This window comes from Pogoniulus pusillus, chromosome 7 (genome assembly GCF_015220805.1).
Source record: "Pogoniulus pusillus isolate bPogPus1 chromosome 7, bPogPus1.pri, whole genome shotgun sequence".
In the NCBI taxonomy this organism is placed as follows: Eukaryota; Metazoa; Chordata; class Aves; order Piciformes; family Lybiidae; genus Pogoniulus; species Pogoniulus pusillus.
Window position 1 is genome coordinate 32,852,114 of NC_087270.1, and position 23,336 is coordinate 32,875,449.

Sequence of the window (23,336 nt, forward strand, 5' to 3'; positions counted from 1 at the left end):
TAGACTGAAGCAGGAAGAAAGCCCAGTCCTCCAAGCTCTCTCATGTTTATGCAGACTGCCACAGAAAAGATTTGGCTAAATGTCACTGCCATTTAAAAGTACCAAGGGGTTAAAGCTGGTATTATAAATGTCATTTACAGGGGAAGTATGCCAGATAAATGCTAATCTTCTCCTTAAGCGCTCTCCAGTGATTTCCATAAGCACTTTTCAAAGAGTAAAACTAAAAATACCATTGCACGATATAGAAATTGCAGCTCAGACACTCTTCAGCCAGTGGTTGGAAGCCTCCTGGCCTGAAGCTATGCAAAGCAAGGGAGTCCCTGCCACCATCTATGGATAAACTGTGAGGTGACAGATACACAGAGTTTTCTTGCTACTTAGAAATCCCTCAAGTACCATTTTGAGAAGCTGGCAATTTTTGCACAGGCTTGCAAATATTAAGCAGGCGAATCTCAAATGAGATGCAAAGAGACTTAGCTAGGCAGAAAAGACACCTATTGAAAGCAACAAACTAATTTAAGGAAATAGCAGCACATTTCCAGATAAATAACCTGAAGTTTAGTCCCTTTCACTGAAGATATAATAGAAATATGCTACAGAAATGGTTTGTCTGAAAATGGAATTCTAATGTGGCTCTTTAATGAAGCTACAGATGTCAGCAGTAGAAGTCAGGGATCTCAGATGAGGGCTTCTTCATTGCAGAGTCCCATGAGAGAGAAATTAATTGTGTAGCTAGTTTATGGATGAAGTAAAACTTGGAGTTTTACTCTCTCACCAGGAGAGAAGGTCAGAGAAATCCTGTTTACCCCAGAGACTGGGAACACTTACCATTCACCTGCAAGCCAGGACAGATTCCAGCTTCACCAAGACCCGAATACTGGGCACACTCTGTGACACAATCCCAGGAGGGTGATTAATGATTAATACTTAAGAGCAACACATCTAAGCAAGCTTTAATTCCTTTGTAATATAAGTTACCTCTGTCTTAAGAGCAGACACAGTTTCAGCCCTTGCTGGGCAAACAGTATAGTTGTTAAGAGGCATTAAGCCTAAGGGAATCTTTCTCTCTGTCTATAGTTGTTGATAATTTGATATTTCCATTTAATAATCCAATTCCTGTAAATATATCCCAACTGTTTTCATAAACTTGCACGTAACGAACTTGATTACATAGTGGTTGAGGGTGGTACAAATTTGTAAATATTAATTTTAATAAATAATTTTATAAAAAATCAAAACTGCCTCAAATTAATTTCTCACCTCCCCCTAACAGGGGAGGAACAAGAGAAACCCCTCCATGACACCATCACAAGCAGTAAATAAAAAAGGGACAATTATCTTCACCAAAAAAATTAAAGTTTCCCCTAAAAGGGGAAAAAATTATTGATCAGAATATATAAAAATCAAATTATTATTTTTTACGCTTTAAAATGAATTACTTCAGTATTTGTTGAGGTCCAAAATATTGGCGTTAGGCAACAAAATGTTTGTTACCATCACAAACAGTAAATAAAAAAAGAGCCATTATCTTCATCAAAAAAAAATAAAGAAGAAAGAAAATGAAAAAAAGGAATTAGAACAAGGGACACTTAAAAAAGAAATTAGCCTATTGCTTATTAAATATCCCAGTAACTCTCGGTAGCTTATTCATGGGTAAACTGGATGAGGCACTTAGTGCCATGGTCTAGTCGATTGGATAGGGCTGGGGGATAGGTTGGACTGGATGATCTTGGAGGTCTCTTCCAACCTCATTGATTCTTCTATGATTCTATGAAACAGACTCCAGTGAATTAAAATTAAAATAATCTAAAGGAAAATAACAAAAAGAAATACATTTAATTAAACTTTAAAATGTTTGCCACTTATAACAATTAAAAATCTTGTCTTAAACTGAACCCAAAACATAAATAATTACTTTAACTGAAACAATCAACGACTTTTATAGCCACAAGTAATACAATTTTGCTAAGGATTTGCATTTGCATTTGCCTAGAGTAGGCTAGGCAAGTGATCAGGTGAACAGATGACAGATCAAGAGAAAGTGTTGGGGTTTTTTTGACTAAAACCCAAGATTGTTCACAGAATGTAATGCAAGATTACTTTATTAATTTTGTATGTTGTATTCTAGCCACAGTTGTATGACATCTTCTGCCAAGCAACCAGCAAAGGAACAAGTTGTGCTGGGGGAGGTCTAGGCTGGATGTTAGGAGGAAGTTCTTTCCAGAGAGAGTGATTGGCATTGGAATGGGCTGCCGAGTTTGGTAGTGGGGTCACCATCCCTGGAGGTGTTCAAGAAAAGCCTGGATGAGGCACTTAGTGCCATGGTCTATTGGATTCGATAGGGTTGGGTGCTAGGTTGGACTGGATGATCTTGGAGGTCTCTTCCAACCTGGTTGATTCTATGATTCTATGATCATAGGCTGGATATTCATTCACATGTAAGGTAACCAGCAGCACACTGCAGTTGCTCCTCAAGAAGTGAGAACAGGAGGTATATAAAAAAACATAAGGAGTCCTGCAGCTGTGCAGAAGCACTTTGAGGATCTGTTAGAGCCATCCCGACTAAGTTTAGACTCTTGTAACATAAGTAGGTACACCTTTAGTAGTATCTAGGCTGTCTTCATGGTCAGTGATAAGAAGTATGCCTCTTTGTGGCATCATTTACCATAATACTTCATTCGAATGATCTCATTCAAGATGAGATGAAATACATGTTTGGAGAATTTAAGGCAGCTAAGGCTGAGTAGCTCAGGTATAACAGTCTTTGATAAGATGAATCCAGGAACAGTGTGGCCAGTAGGACAAGGGAGGTTATTCTTCCCCTGTACTCAGCACTGGTCAGGCCACACCTTGAGTACTGTGTCCAGTTCTGGGCCCCTCAATTCAAGAAGGATGTTGAGGTGCTGGAACCTGTCCAGAGAAGGGCAACAAAGCTGGTGAGGGGCCTGGAACACAAATCCTATGAGGAGAGGTTGAGGGAGCTGGGGGTGTTTAGCCTGGAGAAGAGGAGGCTCAGTGCAGACCTCACTGCTGTCAACAACTACCTGAAGGGAGGTTGTAGCCAGGTGGGTGTTGGTCTCTTCTGCCAGGCAACCAGCAATAGAACAAGGGGACAGTCTCAAGTTGTGCCAGGGTAGGTATAGGCTGGATATTAGGAAGAAGTTCTTCACAGAGAGAGTGATTTGCCATTGGAATGGGCTGCCCAGGGAGGTGGTGGAGATGCCGTCCCTGGAGGTGTTGAAGAAAAGCCTGGATGAGGCACTTAGTGCCATGGTCTAGTTGATTGGATAGGGCAGGGTGCTAGGTTGGACTGGATGATCTTGGAGGTCTCTTCCAACCTGGTTGATTCTATGATTCTATGATTCTAAAGCAGATGGCAACCTTAAATATTTGAAAGCATTGACATCCACTTTTGTGTAGAAGTAGTTACTTTTTACATTTCAGGGAATATTCATCTCCACAGATATTAGTCATGCAGTTTCCAGTGCTCTGAGTCATTCTCTGGTGGCACTTAACTGTTTTTTTGATCAGATTGTAAAAAAAATGTAATCCTGGGTGCTTTGACTTCACTGTGAGTGACTGAGACAGGCTAAAGGAACCAAAGTGTGGTCTCAGAATTGCTTAGTTCAGTTATATATTCTCACCCACATGGATGGGTGTAAATGAGATGAAGTACTACCCTAGCTTAATGTCTATATTTGTTGGAGGTTTTAGTATAAACTACAGTAGTCAGTGATTTTCTTGTGTGAATCTGCTACTTTAAATTTTATATCTCCACTGCAAATGAACAAAGAAGGAGGAAAGTGTAAAAAAACAGATGGAAGATCTCATAAAGAGCTTATAAACAACACAGGAAAAGCAAACATTTTGCGTTTAACCACAGGTAAAAGGAAAGCAAGGAAGGGAAAAAGAAAAGGGAATGACAAAAAAATTTCGCTCAAAACTTTACTAAATACTTCATAGCCTTCAAAAGAAAGGAGCAGAACCACAGTACCTGATACTTGTATAATAAAGAAACCAAGCCTTCACCAAACTTGGGTTTGTGATCCCTACCCAAGTGGAGACAACTGCAGTTAAAGGTAACCTATTTCCTTTCGCTGTCGCCTCTCACAGATTCTTCATCATGTGGTTTGGGCAAACATATTTCCATACATTGGATTTTCTGATTAGTGAAATAGAGCACAGCAGACAGCACTGTCTCGTGGAGTGCACTTACATACTGATAAGCATAATCTATTCAAATCAGACCTGTTAAGGCTGTCTTTTCTCCTACAGGGGGAAGCAGAGAGCTTCTGTTTCCTCTAATCTGAGGCTTGCACATCCTCTGCTTCCCACCGCTTGGGGAACTCCCTTGTTATCTCTTTCCTCTTCCTTTTCTCTATGTCTGGCTATTGAACATCTATGTTGACTATTTTTGTAGTTAACTCTTTGTAACATATGTCTGCACATTTGCCTGTAAATGTTTAGCAAAATAAGTCTCCTATAAATAAAATTGGTAATTCATTCATTGAAAAGTAGGTCTGCTGCTAGAGACTTCAGGTCATCAGCTGGTCATATCTCCACAGTATGACTGGATGCAGTAATAAACCACACAAACAGCAACAAAATGTTACCAGAAACTGCCTTTTTATGTATGTGTCTTGGACTTGATCTAATGCATAAAGCTTCTGTTTATTAATACTTAGCTACACATATGAATACTCTGAAACGTGTCAAGAACTGGCCAGAGAGTGGTGGTTAATGGTGCCACATCCAGTTGGCATCTCATCCCATTGGCCTCTGCACACCCATTCAGCCTGTCAAGGTCCCTCTGCAGGGCTCTTCTACCCTCCAACAGATCAACACCTACTCCTAGCTTGGTGTCATCTGCAAACTTACTGATGATGGACTCAGTCTTCTGGTCCATATCATCAGTGTAGATACTGAACAGGACTGGGCCTAGCACTGATCTCTGGGGGGACACCACTAGTGACAGCTGCCAACTGGATGTGGCACCATTCACCACCACTCTCTAGGCCCAGCCCTCCAACCAGTTCTTAACCTGTTTCAGAGTGAATCTGTCCAAGTCACAAGCTGCCAGCTTTTCCAGGAGCTTGTTGTGGCAGACTGTGTCAAAGGCTTTGATGAAGTCCAGGTAGACTACATCCACAGCCTGCCCAAATTCACCAGGCAGGTAACCTGATCATAAAAGGAGATCAGGTTGGTCAGGCAGGACCTGCCCTTCCTAAACCCATGCTGGCTGGGCCTGATCCCTTGGCCATTGTGCTGGCACTCAAGGTGACCTGTTCCATAGCCTTGCCTGGCACTGAGGTCAAGCTTACAGGTCTGTAATTTTCTGGTTCCTCCCTCCAGCCCTTCTTGTGGATGGGCATCACTTTGGCCAGCTTCCAGTCTCCAGGACTGTTGATAAATGATGAAGAGTGACTTGGCCAGCTTATCTGCCATCTTGCTCAGCACCCTAGGATGTATTTCTGTCACATACAACATCCATGTGTGAAATCATCATAAAAGCAAGTCATTCTGAGCAGTGAAAAAACATCCCAAAACCCTTTTTTTTTTTTTGGCAGCTATTGTCAGTTAAAACCCTTAGAGCATCAACCTACATAACTAATATACATCTCATACTCTTTATGTAATCATCATGCTTTATACCAGCATTGGTATTGCCACCTACGTTTGTTGTCCCTTTCTTTCAGAAAGGAATTATAGTAACTAATTTCTCTCTTCTCCCATGTTAAGAATAAACTGTATTTTACTCTTTAACTGTGCTATTTATGTTATTTCCCCCCCCCGAAAACCTTTCAAAACCTTTTCAAAGTAGAGGATACCTTAAAAACATGAGCTATCACAACAATTTGGACTCTATGCTGCAGTCTCTGGGTCTGTAGCTACTTAGAACTGTCCTTTACTTCCTTTCTTGGAGAGTAAACAAAATACTGCATTGCAGCAAAACAAATTTAAAGAGACATGATAGGCCAGAGGTCTGGATAAGAAAAGCTCAATTTTGTTTTCCTCTTAGCAAAATATTAAAAGAAACAAGAGACATGGAGAAGCAGCTTGTTTGTTCTTTATTCTCTTTTAGTTATGAAAACTTAAATAGAGCCTGTTAGAAGTGTATTATAATTGAGGAAGCCAGTAATATGCATTGCTGGAGAAATATCACAATGCTGCAATTTAACATTGCTCTAGTGAGTACAAAAGCTATGAAAAACAGAGATATGTATTAAAAAGGCAATCATCTATGACTGCTGCCTATTGCTGTTCTTATTGTCTTAAAATAATCAGAAGATTTGAATAGTTAAGAAGTAACCAATATTCTCCACTTCACTAAAACAGCTGAAAATTAGATGGATCATAGCTATAATGTGAGAACTCTGAACAAATGTACAGGCAATATAAAATCAAGGGGTTATGGTGTTTTGCATGCTCAGAGGCAGCACACACGTTCCTAGGAGAGTAAGAGTTATCTCTTTCTCAAGTCTGCAGCAATTGTAGTCCAAAGGACAGAGGCATGATGTGAAAATAGACCAGTGTTCCTCTCTCGTTGAGGTTAGCCCTTTCTGATTTTCTGTCCCTTCCTTAGCAGCAGCAGCCAGAAAATGTGTTTTGGACTGACAGCTTCTCTGTAGAGGCAACCATATTATTGCTCTGTGCCACAATGGAGAAGATTCAGTGCCTCAAGACCTGCTATTATTACTGAGTCACGCAAAGCAAGGTTTGGGTCCAGGCAAGCACATCTTTCAAATTTAACACAAGGACTAAATAAGGTATCCTGAGCGACATTTACTCCAACAGACATTCAAAGAGCCTGGAACAGCTGAGCCATTAGATTCTCTGGTGACTGTCTCAACAGCAGTGGGATTTCTGCCATCCTCAAGCCTTTCCGCTTCTGTTAACCTCAGCATAACATTTCATAGTGGTATATCGCAAAGGGCCTGTTTCCTTCAGGAGCAGATCCCACCTTCCAATCCTCATCCTGAAAACACTTGATTAGATGTGAGCTACATCTGTCTCTCTAGCTGGTTTTGGAAACCGTTTAGAGTCATAGAATGGTTTAGGTTGGAAGGGACCTCAAAGATCATCCAGTTCCACCCTCCCGCCATAGGCAGGGACACCTCCCACTAGAACAGGTCACTCAAGGCCTCATCCAACCTGGCCTTCAACGCCTCCAGGGTGGAAGTGGAATATCTTTTATGGTGCTTGTTCCTTATGAATTGACACATATTTCCTTCCAGAAGTGGCCTGTTCTGAAACTTGCCTCCTTCCACCTCCTCTCCCATTCACATAGAAAATACACAAATGACTGGGGATAGTCTGTTACATGTATTGTGCTCAGACCCTCACTACAGAGATGTTATTGAATGAGTCAGAAAGAATTCTTTGGTTCTGACACCACAGCAGGAGTGGCAACACAATGAGGGCAAACAGTCAGATGAGCATTCCCATCCTTCTATGTTGCCTGTGAATTGAATGTTCTGAGTCTTTTTCTAGTAACACAGACATTGATCTGAAGCTTCTTAAAAGGAATTTCATCATATTGTACTTAAAATGGAAGCAGAATTTACCAACATGCCATTCTGTTTGCATCCCATGGACCTTAATTTCTGAAAAGCTAAGAAAAGACTGGATGAGGCACTTAGTGCCAAGGTCTAGTTGACTGGATAGGGCTGGGTGCTAGGTTGGACTGGATGATCTTGGAGGTCTCTTCCAACCTGGTTGATTCTATGATTCTATGATCCTATGATTCTATGACTTCACATATCAGCTTCTTAGAGATGAGCACTTTACAATGCTCATAGAATCATAGAATCAACCAGGTTGGAAGAGACCTCCAGGATCATCCAGTCCAACCTGGCACCCAGACCATGGCACCAAGTGCCTCATCCAGTCTTTTCTTGAACACATCCAGGGATGGTGACTCCACCACCTCCCTGGGCAGCCCATTCCAATGGCAAATCACTCTCTCTGATGTGATTGCTTTTAAGGTTTTCTGTCCCTTTGAAAGGCTAGACCTCCAAAGAGCTGTACCTTCATTTCTCATGGAAGTAGGTCTAGCACAAGATGGAGGTTGATTAATTTATTATCTTTGCTCGGGGAGATTATGTTCCTTGAAAACCATGCTGTGCTTTGGCACTGCTGATGAAGGATTTACCTTAACAGGTAGCCGAAACCCTGCTCTGTAAATGCAGCCTACACACTGTGGTGGAAGTTCTGGTGGTGTTTCGGTAGGGACTAAATAACATTCTCTTTTTTGCTAGTATGTTGATCATTAGGCTTTCAGGCAGCCCAAATGTAAAAGCAATTAAACTCATTTATGCAACAGAGGTTTATAAAACTATGAGAAAAGCTGCCCAAAATACAAGCTGAAGTAGGCATTAAGCCAAGTGTTGTCTCCAGGATCTGAACTGAAATGTTGCTTTTATTTGAGATTTTTATTTTTCAGATCATAACATTTCCAAGCTACATTTGCCTTAAACTGAAGGATAGGAGGTGGCAATTAAATAGCATTTTGCCTTTTTTGACTGAGGTAAGTACTCTTTTTCACTCTAAGGTAGATGGAATCACTAAGCTTATGTCGAACCTGTAGGTGCCATCATAAAATCAAATCCCATCAGAGTAGTCAGCCTCTGTAATGTTGTCTTCTTTGCATTAACTGAGGTCCCTGGTTTCCAGATAGAGCACAGAAGGATCTTGTTCTCTTCTCATGTGGCTGTAGATATCAACTCCTGCTATTCCCCACCCCCGCTACATTTTTCCTTCCTACAGTGATATTTTCCTCCCCAATCAGAATTTAGTGTGATCTGCTTTCTGTATTGCTTCTCTATTGTCATCTATACAAGCAACGGATAAGAAAGATTACAAAACCTCAAAATACTTTCCTGGAATCATGCAAAAGGCTTCTTGATTGGTTAGGGCTGGGTGCTAGGTTGGACTGGATGATCTTGGAGGTCTCTTCCAACCTGGCTGATTCTATGATTCTATGATTCTATGATTCACAGTGTAGAGGTGTATCCAAATGAGCATTTTCAATAGCAAAAGGAAAAAAAAATGTTGTGAAGGATATATGAATATGCCACAGAAAAATAGACAAAATAGACAAAAGAACCCTTTTTCAAGTGGACAACTCAGAGTCTGAGTGCATTAAGATTCAATCTGTACATAGCAATATCTTGAGGTTTTCTATTAGACTGGGATTAGTTTTCTTGGTTTCATTTTTGTTTTTCCCAGTCTTAACTGCATGCTTTTGTGTTGAATATTCTCAAGGCACTTGCTGTAACTTTTTGATGTAATTCTTGTTACAGATGGTTCAAAAGGTTTTTAAATACACTTTGTAAATTGCAAATGATAAAGCAATATTTTTCATTCCAGAGAAAAGGAGGAAAGGAATTTAGTTGAATGGAGATGATAACCTGGGTTTACAAGGTGAGACTGTAATAATTGTTTTCATTCTAAGAGGCAACAGTAGCAGGATTTGTGGTGAATGTATTTTTTTTTCTGTAATTGCTTTCTTATCTCTTTTTCCTTGTTGTTGGGTTTTCTTTGTTTCACCTTATGAATGTCTTCAAATTGTGTGTAGAATCAGTCAGGGTTGGAAGGGACTGCAAGGATCATCTACTTCCAACCACCCCTACCATAGGCAGGGACGCCTTACCCTAGATCAGGCTGGACACAGCCTCATGCAGCCTGGCCTTAAACATCTCCAGGGATGGGACCTCAACCACCTCCCTGGGCAACCCATTCCAGGCTCTCTCCACTCTCATGATGAACAACTTCCTCCTCACATCCAGTTTGAATCTCTCCATCCCCAGGTTCGCTCCATTCCCCCTCATCCTGTCACTCCCTGATAGCCTAAGAAGTCCCTCCCCAGCTTTTTTTGTAGGCCCCTTTCAGTTACTGTAAGACCACAATAAGGTCACCTTGGAGCCTCCTCTTCTGCAGACTGAGCAGCCTCAACTCTTTCAGTCTGTCCTTATTTGTCACAAGAGAAGCACCAACTCAGGAGACAATGAGGGCCTGAAGAAGCTGCTGTCTTGGGACTAATCCAACCCAGGACTAATTCCCCATTCTGGAATAAATTCAGTGTACTGTAACCTTGAGGAAGACACTTCATATTATATTCATAAAATATTTTCTGATGCCAATGATTGTTGCTTAGATCCCAAATACTGACATTCAGAATCCTGCTGGTGTCTGACTGAACAGCCACCTGTATTTTCTTGGTCCTTGTGTATTCTATCAGTGGTGTTTGGAAGCCACTCCCCTTTCCTATCCTTTCAAAGCTGATCTACACTGTGCTGGATACTGAAATAATCTCTGAGGCAGATGGTGAGCAGGAGACCAATTCTACAGTCTAATGGTTACAGTGCTCAACTAAGGATGTAGAGAGATCTTGATTCTAGTCATAGGTTTACTATGCACACAAACTCTAGTTCAGTAGTTTCAACAGCTGCAATAGAAAACTTAGTTATTCTTTCTCACCAATAAGGTTTCATAGTCTGAAGATTAAGAAGAGTCATGTGAGAGAAAAGGAAGAATGAGAAAAAGTGTTTCTGCAGAAGCAGCTGGTGTGTGAGTAACATATTTATCCTGAGATCTGAAAGGAACAGAGGAGACAGTGTTTTGTGACCTATCTACAGTGGGGACAAATTGATCTCTGACAGTTCCAGTTTCGCCTCTCAACTAAAAATGGATTAGGTTATCCTGGGAACCTAAGTTTTGGAAGGATGACTTTAGGCAACTCAACCCCTTTTCCTCATTCTAGGAAACAGTATACTTCATGGGCTTCAGACTAAGATGCTCATGGTTTCTTCTTCTGAGGACTATGCTCTCCAGAATTTGCATAGTTTTAACAAAAGTATCAGTGGGCTTGGTGTAAATTTCAAATCAAATCTTGTCTCTCCTATATTCTGGATTGTTATGCCACAGTAAAGGTATGAATAAGTCTTCACATCCCTTGGACAACATATCTAAACTAGGGTCATATATTCCACAAGGTGGCTGGATAATTAGAATTACCAAATGTGTGTACCTATATCTCTGCTTGTTCATCTGTGAAATGTGAGTAGTTATATTCCTACAAAGGATGCAGTGACCTGTGGGGATAAATATTTTAATGACTGTGAAGCAGGGCAATTCCTTAGAATAGAATATCTTTGGAATAGAAGTGTTACTGAATCAGTACATTGAGTTTTATTATATTGCAGAAAGATTTATATGTTCTCCTTATCACACACTACTATTTTTTTCCTGTATAAAATATGCATTCAATCACAGAATCATAGAATCAACCAGGCTAGAAGAGACCTCCAAGATCATCCAGTCTAACCTAGCACCCAGCCCTAGCCAGTCAACTAGACCATGGCACTAAGTGCCTCATCCAGGCTTTTCTTGAACACCTCCAGGGACGGTGCCTCCACCACCTCCGTGGGCAGCCCATTCCAATGCCAAGCACTCTGTGGGAAGAACATCCAGCCTAGACCTCCTCTTGCACAACTTGAGACTGTGTCCCCTTCTTCTGTTGCTGATTGCCTGGCAGAAGAGACCAACACACACCTGGCTACAACCTCCCTTCAGATAGTTGTAGACAGCAATGAGGTCATCCCTAAGCCTCCTCTTCTCCAGTCTAAACACCCCCAGCTCCCTCAGCCTCTCCTCATAGGGTTTGTGTTCCAGGCCTCTCACCAGCTTTGTTGCCCTTCTCTGGACACGTTCCAACACCTGAACATTATGTCAATAAACAAAAGATATCTCCTTGTCAAGTAGCATAGTGACCTCACAGCTATCTCACCCACACTCTCCTGCTTTTGTTCTCTTAAAGAAATGTCATGCCAGGCAATGTCAAAAGCCTTGTTAAAGTCATGATATGTGACATCCACTGCTCTTTTTCTATCCACGAGTCCTGTTGCCTTCTTACAGTGGGAAATTAGGTTGTTTTGACATGTTTTGTTCTTGAGAATTCCATGTGAGCTTTTAGCAGATCCTTACAAATAGATTTCTTGATTACTGTGTAGAAACATCTAGGCTGCATGAATTAACTTTAATGAAGGATATCAGGAAAAATGAAGAACCATTTGCTTCTCACAGAGGCTATTCCAACCAGAAACTGTGTAGCAAATGGTAGTAACGTTTTCTGTCCCTGAAATATGCATCTCTTGTCACCCACAGAAATAGATTTTGAACAGCTAAAGGAAGAATACAGGTTGAAGTTTTCCCTGTGATATCTGATTTATCACAACCATCTGAGTACCACAGAAAAACAAAAAACAGGACTATGCTAAAAGTGATTTCTTGACTATAAAGACAACTAGATAAGAACTATATATCTTGCCTACTCTAAACTATATGCTTAGTTTAACCTCTCTTCCTTTTAAGTTGTTTGTTTTCAACTCTTTGAGGACAGGTCTTATTTAGTATGTATTTCACAATAGCTTATCCAGCACATACTCAACACTCTAGCTAGACACTCTTGGCCTTTTCTGCAAAGAACTGTCAGTAGTTAGAACTCTAACTATCTTTTCATGTTCTCCAACTTACTTTGTTTCTTAGTTAAGTGAAGGCTGTAAGACTTATTTTCAAGTGCTGGAGGTGGTCTAGAAGATACTGGTTTTGGTGAAAGTATGAAAGCTATTGATGCTGTGTTGAGGGTCTACAGAGGGATTGTTTCACTCTTACCTGGAGTATTTATGTTCACAAAACATCTGAAAATAGAGACATTTAATGAATTTTTGTTTATGTATATACACAGGGGGTTGAATGGCCAATCTTGAACCACAAACTGCTGGTGTGTCTTCCCAGTTGTAAAGTGTTTAAAGCATGTAGAACCCGTTCACCAACCATATCTCTAGCCAATGAGATGAGAATGACAACCAGTTAGGATGTTATAAACTGGAAACCTCAATCTCGTGCTTTCACAGCTGAGTGTATTTTCCTTCTTCCTCTGATGCGAAGATGAATGTTATACAAGACTGTTTCAAAATAGAACAACAAAAAAGAGAATAAATCTTATGATGTAAGTGTTTCAGAGGGAATAAATTCAGTAACTACTGAGATGTAATGACCAAAATGTGAAGGTTTTGTCCTGTGCCTTGGAAAGCTCTTCTCTTACTGTCAGCTAATAAAATGGAGAGGAAAGTAAATGCCCCCCCAAAATATCTCTTAAAAATAGAATAGCAGCTTATAAACTGACCCTTCTTTACATAATAAAGCAAATATTCTAAAAGATACCTACTATTTTAGGAATATTTTACTAAAAAATATATATTTGTTCCCTTTTCAGTGTCATTAAATCCTTTTTGCTGAGCCTTGGAACTGCACTGTCCTATGTATGCACCATTGTCACTTCCCAGTAACCCAAAGCTCTTAGAAGGAAAGCATGACTGTAAACCTTTCTTGTGACTCTAGCCTGTGAAGATCAGGGTACTGCTCTACCCGGTCTTAAACACCATCTTTTTTGTTTTGTTTTGTTTTGTTTTGTTTAAATGGATGAATGCAGATTTCAGAGGAAGGACAATTATTTTTCTTCTTTTCAATAAAGAAAGAAGGAAAGAAGGAAGGAAGGAAGGAAGGAAGGAAGGAAGGAAGGAAGGAAGGAAGGAAGGAAGGAAGGAAGGAAAGAAAGAAAGAAAGAAAGAAAGAAAGAAAGAAAGAAAGAAAGAAAGAAAGAAAGAAAGAAAGAAAGAAAGAAAGAAAGAAAGAAGGAAAGGAAGAGAGAAAGCAGGAAAGCAAGAAGGAAGGAAGGAAGGAAGGAAGGAAGGAAGGAAGGAAGGAAGGAAGGAAGGAAGGAAGGAAGGAAGGAAGGAAGGAAAGAAAAGGAAGGAAGAAAGCAAGCAAGCAAGAAAGAAAAAAGGAAAGAAGGAAGGAAAGAAGTAAGGAAAGAAGGAAGGAAGGAAAGAAAGAAAGAAGAAAGAAAAGAAAAGGAAATAAGTAAGGAAGGAAGACAAGAAGGAAAAAAAGAAAGAATGTAAGAAAGAAAGAAGGAAAGAAGGAAGGAAAGAAGGCAAGAAGGAAAAAAAGAAAAAATGAAAACAATGAAGGCAGGAAGGCAAGAAAGGAAGAAAGGAAGAAAGGAAGAAAGGAAGAAAGAAGGAAGGAAGGAAAGGAAGGAAGGAAAGGAAGGAAGGAAGGAAGGAAGGAAGGAAGGAAGGAAGGAAGGAAGGAAGGAAGGAAGGAAGGAAGGAAGGAAGGAAGGAAGGAAGGAAGGAAGGAAGGAAGGGAGGGAGAGAAGGAAGACAAGAGAGATGAAATGCCATTACCATATACTGAATAGTCTTGATGTGTTTTTCCTCCCCCTGTAGCAGAAACAAGCATTTATGTTTTCAGCTGAACAGCACCAAGACAATAGTTGAAAATCTCAAAGCTCTTCACGTTTGGTAGAAACTGATAAAAATCTCCTAAAATCTTCTGAAAAAAAATCTCTGAAGTATGTTAAACCCCTAAATTATTATGCCCATAAAGCTGTGTTTCATTTTTAGCAGAGGTGTGACTATGTACTGCCTACAAAGAATTAAAAACAAAGAGGCATAATTAAATTCACGTGTTTGAGGAAATAGTCCTGTCTCTAAACAACCACTGCACAAGAAATATGAGGACATTTGAGCTCGTGGGTTGCTGGACCTATAGATCAATAGAAAATGGATTCATGTGAGTCCTTCTGGAGGAGGCTTGCACAAATATACTTCAGATATTTTTAAAATCACTTATGGGAGTGAAGACAACTTCACTGGTCTAACGAAGAGGTCTGTCAATACCATATATCAGAGTTTATGAGCTTGGCCCTGTAATTGCAGAAACAACAAGCAAGGGATAAGAGAAAAGTACCCAAACTCCAAGTTCTCCTCGGTCCTTCAGCAGATGTTGAACCTTGCCAAACACTTTTCTTTAGATGCATTACACTTGGACCTGAAGTGCCAGGTAAGGTATATGATGAATGATTGTGGGTTAGCTGGTATGATTTAGGTGCTTTGCTTGCATGCCAATTTTTTTGTGTGGATTCAGTCTCACTAATTTCTAAAGCCATGCTTAATAAATCTTAGTATCAATCTACAGTGCTGATTAAGTGCAACAACCTTTTCCAGAACCAAGCATGTTTCAGACAGATGCAAGTCAGTGATTGCTGGTGACAAAGTAGCTAAACTTATTATTCAGGGGCCATTTCTTCAAACTTCTCTGAAAATTGAGGAGGTAGGAAAGGTCATTAAGCTTTCCTGTGCTCAGCATAGGGAGTAACAGATTGCACATCAAAGCTAGGCAAACTGGCACACTCGATCTTTTTAAAGCCCTCAAACTGGGACAGTGTGTTTCAGCTTAGGATTTGCTATCAGTGGTAATCAAGAACCATAGAACCAGTCAGGGTTGGAAGGGACCAAAAGGATCATCTAGTTCCAATGCCCGTCATGGGCATGGACACCCTACCCTTGAGCAGGCTGCCCACAGCCTCATGCAGCCTGGCCTTAAACACCTCTAGGGATGGGGCCTCAACCACCTCCTTGGGCAACCCATTCCAGGCTCTCACCACTCTGATGCTGAAAAATTTCCTCTTCACATCCAGTCAATATCTCTCCACCTCCAGAACTGAGGATCCCAGAGCTGGACACAGTATTCAAGGTGTGGCCTGAGCAGTGCTGAGTACAGGGACAGAATAACCTCCCTTGTCCTGCTGGCCACACTGTTACTGACCCAGGCCAGGATGCCATTGGCTCTCTTGGCCACCTGGGCACACTACTGGCTCATGTTCAGCTACTATCTAACAATATCCTCATGTCCCTTTCTACCACTACAAACTCTTTCTAACATTTCCAAAACAAGGAAGTGCAGTATTTTGAGGGATCTGTCAAAGATTATGCAGATGAAAAGGGCTTTCTATATTCTACTTTCTCAGAAAGTTGGAATTCCCATTTATTATAAGCATATTGGGTGGCCTAGGGCTGCTCAGTCCCTAAAGGTAGCCTTTATTACTGAGAAAGGAAGAGGTACTGAACCAGAAATTCTGTTACAGACGGAGAGAAGAAAATCAGGACTGGTGGTGAAACTAAATGGGATTACCAGCAAAATGAAGAGGTGGTCTGAGAAGTGAACAATATATAGCATGGGGTGCATAGAAAAGCTATGCCATCTTTGTGGGAGACAGTGTGGGAGAAGAAACATACCAGAACTTCAGTGGGAGATTCTGGGACAACTGCAATTTACAAAGGTTGCTTTGAAAAGGGCAAAATAGACACAGTATTGCATGTGAGGTTTCACCAGAGTGGAGCAGAGGGACAGAATCACCTCCCTTGACCTGCTGGCCATGCTTCTTTTGGTGCAAATTACCTTGTGGTCTGTCAGTGCACATCGTTGAGTCACATCTAGGTTTTGTCCTGCTAGTGCCCCTAAGTCTTTCTCTACAGGGTTGTTCTCAATCACCTCATCCCCTAATATGAATTGATACCAGGAACAGAGGTCTCTTTCAATTGATTATTTATATTTCTGCTTTTAATGCTGAAGAAAAACAGATCTTTTTTTCTAAGCTGGGAGAGAGGGGAGAGGAACTAATCAGAATTTATTTATCTTTGTCATTGCTGTGATGGGAAAGCATCCTTTCTAGTCTCCAGAGGAGTTTGAAGATGATTCACTTTCTATATAGCCATATAGCCAGAATTCATCAGGAGAGAAGACGGGGGAATAGATTATAGTACCTGCTGTAAAATAATGTATGTTCAGCCTATGTTTCCCTATAGCATAGGACTGTAGCTATAAATTGCAATCAGATTGTAGGAAAATAAATAAGTTAATTGTCCTCTGTGCCTGACAGATACTTGGTACAAAAGCAAATAGGAGGCTGTGGCAGTTGTACCCTTGGGTCCGTTTTCATAGAAGTCCTGGAGGAAACCTGTCTGAAAGCCTCAGTGGGACCACCAATGAAAGCTGTAACCATGAATGGTCAGTATTCTGGGCCCCTCAATTTAAGAGAGATGTTGAGGTGCTGAAATATGTCCAGAGGAGGACAACAAGGCTGGTGAAGGGCCTGGAACACAAACCCTATGAGAAGAGGCTGAAGGAGCTGGGGGTGTTTAGCCTGGAGAAGAGGAGGCTCAGGGGGGACCTCATTGCTGTCTACAACTACCTGAAGAGAGGTTGTAGGCAGGTGGGGGTTGGCCTCTTCTGCCAGGCAACCAGCAATAGAATAAGGAGGACAGTCTCAAGTTGTGCCAGGGGAAGTCTAGGCTGGATGTTAGGAGGAAGTTCTTCCCAGAGAGAGTGATTGGCATTGGAATGGGCTGCCCAGGGAGGTGGTGGAGGCACCGACCCTGGAGGTGTTGAAGAAAAGTCTGGATGAGGCACTTAGTGCCATGGTCTAGTTGACAGGCTAGGGCTGGGTGATAGGTTGGACTGGATGATCTTGGAGGTCTCTTCCAATCTGTTTGATTCTATGATTCTATTCTACGATCCTATTAGCTTTGTTTCTTCAGCTTCTCCATGTTGTAGCTGCCTTACTACTCTGAGAGGATAGAAAGTGCAACAGTGGGTATCTTTTATGCTGTTATCCACCTCTTGGCTTAATGGTTTGTGGAGCATTGTGCTATGGGTAACTTTTGTCTGGATTGTAGAAGTGTAAGTATAGTTTCAGTGGAGGTGTTTTCTCAAGGTCACCTGTATCAAGGAGATCTGAGACTCTGGAAATGGCAAGCTCAGAGCAGTGATTAACTATAGCTGTGATTGTTCAGAAGTGGAAGACCTTTAAAGGTCATCTAGTCTGATGAACAGGATGAATCCTTCTTACAAGTGTGTTGCAGTATTTCCTTTAAAGCTCTTTGTTTGTGAGGAAGAAAAGTGAGAATCTATATGGTGTTTAACTTCTGTACAATAAAAGCTTTGCACTGAAAGTGTGTTGAAATACAACTGTGAGCATGCATGAGAGACAGCTCTTGGCAGCAAACCATGACATACAGCAGTGAGGGCATGCCATTGCTTTTGCTTGGCAATAGGTGAACAAGGGGAAAATGCAATATATCAGTTGTGTCTTTAATAATCCTTAGGGAATATCACTGCAGTTTGAAAAGAAATCCTTCCTGAACAAAGGGGTAAAAGCAGACAGAAGTTTTGCTTTATCATGACTATACCTAACAGCTTAGGACAGTAATTTCTGCTCTGAGCTGACTATCCCTGACAGTGGTCGTGAATGCCATGCTGCCATTACTCCTCATTGATAAGTTCCCTTACTTTGACCTCACTTCAGCAGCTGGTATGGAAGATATGCCAACTCTGGATATTGGGAAAAGCCATTTGGTAATATCTGGGACTTGCTTTTATGTTTTAGATATCAGTGGCAATACATGGCACCAACACGGAAGCATAGGAGCAGATGGCATAAGACCAGCATCTAAAAAAGTCTTCCAACCCCTGCTCTTCAATATTTGGACACCAACACTAGATTAAGCAGAGGAAAGGAGCTTTTTCAACCTGACAAAGAAGTTTTCAGCTCTTGGGACTCATTGCCATCTTTCCTTATTTTTCCCAGGTCAGCTTGTTTGTATTTACAGATTCTTTTACTTAGCTTCTTGGTGACAGTGTCTGACTCTGATGGTTTACAGAGCTGGTCAGCTAAAGGCAAATGGAATGAATTAGAAAACAACAACAACAACAACAAAACAACCAAAAAACCAAACCCCTTGTTTTTATATTCTTTTACCAGTGATGATAATTTTCTCTAGGTCTACTATGCTTAAAGTCATTTAGAAACACACATTAAATGAGACCTCATGTCTCCATAAATTTTTCAGTTATCTGACAGAGACACTGAGCAGAACAATTATGTTCTGAAATCTGCAGAAGTATTGGCCAAAAAGTGTGACACAGCACAAAACCTTGGGTTGCTCTGTCTAAAATCTTCCTAAAGAGATGTCAGTTATTCTCAGTCAAATTTCTGAGATACAGCACCATACAGTTTCTGAGTAAAAGAGCTATGTGATGCATGCAAAACTGAACTAATCCTTGGAACTCTATGAACAGCTTTGAAACAACAAAAAACAACCTATCACTGGAAATTTGCCTAGTGTACCTTATCCAGATTTTTTCACATTGTTGCTGCTAATGTATAACACAAACATCACACTGAGGTATAAGTACCCTCATTTAGTATGTGTTTATTGAGATTTCAAGCCTTAATTTTCTTATAGAGACCATCTGTCAGTGCAATTGCAGTAACTGGTTCATATTTTTGGCCTCTCTAGAGCATGACCAGAAATATTTTTTCCCCAGGATTTCTCTTAACAAACAACTAAAAGATCTCTGTAACTAGCAACAGCTCAGTTGTTCATAGTGGGCTGGTTTTAGGACATGGCAAAATGCTTGGTCTGCAAGCTATATCCAAACCAAGTCTCAGTCTGTGAAGCAAGCACTTATTTAGGTCCTGGGTTTTGTAATGGTTTTTGGTTACACAATCAGCACTCACTGGGATGAAGAATCACTTCAAAGCTTCATTTTCCCTGTGCAAGAGGCACCTCTCTGGCTAAAAATAAACAGACAAGCCAGGCAGTTTTAAATAGCTTAAAAGCAGCACTCTTCCCTTTCTTCCAAGCAGAAAAAATTATGTAAGAGCCTTGCAACTGAAGTTGTATCATATAACAGTGGCCTGGCAGGTAGTCAGATGCCACAGTGATAAAGGCCACTAAGAATATAAATAGAATATTATAGAGCCTGCTCTAAAGATCTGGAAGAAGCTTTCCCTATCTTTGGAGGATTTGAAAATGGCAAGATGCTGAACCAGTAGCAGAGACTTGATTCTGCAAAACTTTTCATTACATTTTCCAATTATCCAGGAAAATTTTCAGAGCAATTTGTGATATAAAAACTGTTCCACAAAGAGTGATTAGTCATAGCTGTGTGACTGATTGAGCGTGGCAGAATTAACCACAAAAACAAACTTCTGAGGACTCTAGAAAGCAACTTTGATAGTCTAGAAATGAAAACTGCATCGAGTGATTTGCCATTGGAATGGGCTGCCCAGGGAGGTGGTGCAGTCACCGTCCCTGGAGGTGTTGAAGAAAAGACTGGATGAGGCACTTAGTGCCATGGTTTAGTTGACTGGCTAGGGCTGGGTGCAAGGTTGGACTGGATGATCTTGGAGGTCTCTTCCAAGCTGGTTGATTCTATGATTCTATAAACTTGACCTGGAACTAGTTTGCTTTTCTGCTACAAAATCTGATGTTCATTGTGGTCTCCATGTTAACTGTTGCATCCACATCTGACAGCTTTTCTCATCTTAAGCACTGCTTGCAAAAAGACTCCATCACAATTTGGTTATATAATGGCAATATCATGACAGAAACCAAATCCCACAGCTTCCTTTTCAGAATCCCAATTCACCTTTCAAATGTTCCCATAAGAATGCAAGACATGACTTCAGCTGTACGTTTCTATTTGTAAACTTTTTTTGTTGTCTCCTAGAATGCAGCACACAATTTTTGGCTGTCATTTTCCTTGCCTGACATCCACATGGAGCTCAAGGCTTTAATTAACTCATAGAACTTAAATTGACTGTGATGCCACCTTACTTCGTTATGCTGTGCTATCATCCAAGCTGAGCATTCCCCATGTAATTAGAGTTTAAGCTGTTAGGCACACCAAAATGCCAGAGTAGGTGACTGCAAGTGGTAAGTAGATGCTTATTTTTCATTTCTCCTGAAAATAAATCTTACAATGGCTGCATTATTGCACTTGAGATATTCAGTCAAGGCACTATTTTACTTTCAATGTTTGTCTGATTAACAGTTTGACAGTGACAAGAAGGCTGAAATGAAATACGTTCAACGTTACTAACTAGACGATGCAATGCAGTTTATGTACAATCTTTATTCTGTTTATTTTCTCCTTATTCAGAGCCTTGAAAAGATTTAAATGCTACTTTAAATGGCTTGCTGCCTTTCTGCCAAGTGTCATATTCTCAGCTATGTCTCAGCAAATCTGTGTATCGGATGAGAATCATGCAGCAGCCTTCCTGAACATTACTATCACATTTCTTCAGAAGGAAGTCTATTTAAATGACAGCTTGGATCTCCTTTATTTACTGATTAACATATTTTATCTTTAAAATTCTGTTTCCCCCATACTCCTCTCTGAACAGAATGGATTAAAAGACATTTTCCTGTATCTGCATTGATTCAGCTTTCTGTGAGTGTTTAGATAGGGGCATTCTACATTAATTATCAATATATATCGAGCATTTTCTTTATGAGCAACTGATTCTTGTCCAGTATATTGTAAATAAGATCCATCTTTCCAAACATGACACAGCAGACAGAAAGAGGTAGAGAGAGGCAGATGGATAGCAGCTATTTAAGATGTAGTACCACTTTAAAAGAAATATTATAACTAGATGCCACTGTGAATTCCATAAACAAGTTCCATCCCTTTTCTTGTTTGGGTAATTAACAATAAGGAGGAGTTTGAGAGGTAAAATACAGAAGAATTGCAGGTAAATGTTAACATTTTCCTTGGTTAAGTCAACTTCATGAGAAAAACTGATATTCTTTCATTATTGCAGAAGTAATATTTCCTGTAAATAACACTGTTCTACCCTTCTCACTTAGCTATTTTTGTGTACATGGGGAAGGGTAAAACTACTTCAGCCGCTGTGTTGATGACAAGTGGTCTTTTATCCTTGGGTTGGGGGCTGGGGAGGGAAATAAAGAGAGTAAAGAAAGAAAAGAAAATCTGAACTTAGTGAGCTGTTAGCTAGTTGTTTTCAGAACGGGCCAATTTTATTTTCAACAGACTTTAGAAAAACAATTTTCTATGATTTTTGATGGAGTCTATGGATTAAAGAAAAATCATAATTGGTAGGGTAGGCAGTCAGTGGTTTTGTGTTTCGATCTTTTCTTAAGGGTCTTGCTTTTTTCCTGCCATTTTGCCTTTTTTTTTTTGTTGTTGTTTTCCTTTCCAATTTTCTTTGCCAGTGTCCTTGACTGACCTCACAGAGAAAGGAAGATACATCTGTCTCTTAGATCTGCCTACTCGGACTTGTGCTGTCAATGCAACTCTCAAGTTCCTTCAGCCGCAGTTTGATTTTCCCTTTCCTTGTGTTAGCTACTGAGCTTTTATTGGCACTCTGATTGCCCATCTTGAGTGACTTATGTATTCTTTTCCCTTGTAAGCCTTTTTTTTCCACCTGTAGCTTCTTGTATTAATTACCAGTATTGTGTTTTCATGCTCCAATTACTTGATCTCTTTCCCTCAGAGCCTTTCATCTTCTTTGTTTTGTTATCCAATTTCTTCCTTGTGGCACTCATTTGTACAATTTTCACAAGCTAAAGCACTAACTACAGTTATTCCTCTTTCGTTTTATTTCTAGAGGCTATGTGATTGTAGATTCTTTTGCTACACTCAGCTGTATTGGGGATGCCTAACAGATCACAATTTTCAGTCCATAAAAAAGCCTTTTGCCATAAATAGTAAATAATAGCTGCTAGTAATACAATTGCTGCTTCCAGCCTCTTGTAACAGCTATTAGAATTTGAAAAGACATTTCAAACTTACATGCTGGAGAACTAGTGCCTTCCCCCATCACTGGAATCCATATGCCAATTAGACATTTTCCTCTCTGGGCCTTCAGATGCAGGTCCCAGACAACGTGATCACACTGATCAAATTGTCTGTGAGTCTTCCAGACTCACAAAGTCATGACCCACAAAGTCAGCTGTACTCTGTACTAGAGAATTAGTATGTGGGAACCTATAACTCAGACTGTAAAGGGCTCTTTTATTCTCGACTGGGCAGGTCTGTTAGTAACAATTCAATGAAAACAGCTCATTGAATCACACTTCAAAGAATCTATAATCTTCCATTATAGAATCATAGAATCAGCCAGGTTGGAAGAGACCTCCAAGATCATCCAGGCCAACCTAGCACCCAGTCCTGTCCAATCAACCAGACAATGGCACTAAGTGCCTCATCCAGTCTTTTCTTCAACACCTCCAAGGATGGCAACTCTACCATCTCCCTGGGCAGCTCATTCCAATGCCAATCACTCTCTCTGGCAAGAACTTCCTCCTAACATCCAGCCTAGACCTTCCCCTGGCACAACTTGAGACTGTGTCCCCTTGTTCTGTTGCTGGTTGCCTGGGAGAAAAGCCCAACCCCACCTGGCTACAGCCTCCCTTCAGGTAGTTGTAGACAGCAATGAGGTCCCCCCTGAGCCTCCTCTTCTCCAGGCTAAACAGCCCCAGCTCCCTCAGCCTCTCCTCATAGGGCTTCTCACCAGCTTTGTTGCCCTTCTCTGGGTATTGACCCTGTTCATTGAGCCTTGAGTCTGTTCATTGAGAAGGAAAACATAATGCTTAGCTTCTCCTAACACAGTGTTA

At 40.6% G+C, this 23,336-nt stretch overlaps 1 protein-coding gene and 1 long non-coding RNA gene across 2 annotated transcripts in view; both read left to right on the forward strand.

Annotated features, from left to right (window-relative positions):
- LOC135176935 (uncharacterized) overlaps positions 1-13,566 on the forward strand; it is a 138,709-nt gene extending 125,143 nt beyond the window's left edge. Inside the window, exon 3 of the transcript XR_010302871.1 lies at positions 13,493-13,566. The gene's annotated coding sequence lies outside the window, so the exon portion shown is untranslated. The remainder of the gene's footprint in view (positions 1-13,492) is intronic.
- A 6,952-nt stretch (positions 13,567-20,518) lies between these two features.
- Positions 20,519-23,336, forward strand: part of LOC135177152 (uncharacterized) — a 149,374-nt gene continuing 146,556 nt past the window's right edge. The window contains exon 1 of the long non-coding RNA XR_010302954.1: positions 20,519-20,630. This is a non-coding gene — a long non-coding RNA (uncharacterized LOC135177152). The remainder of the gene's footprint in view (positions 20,631-23,336) is intronic.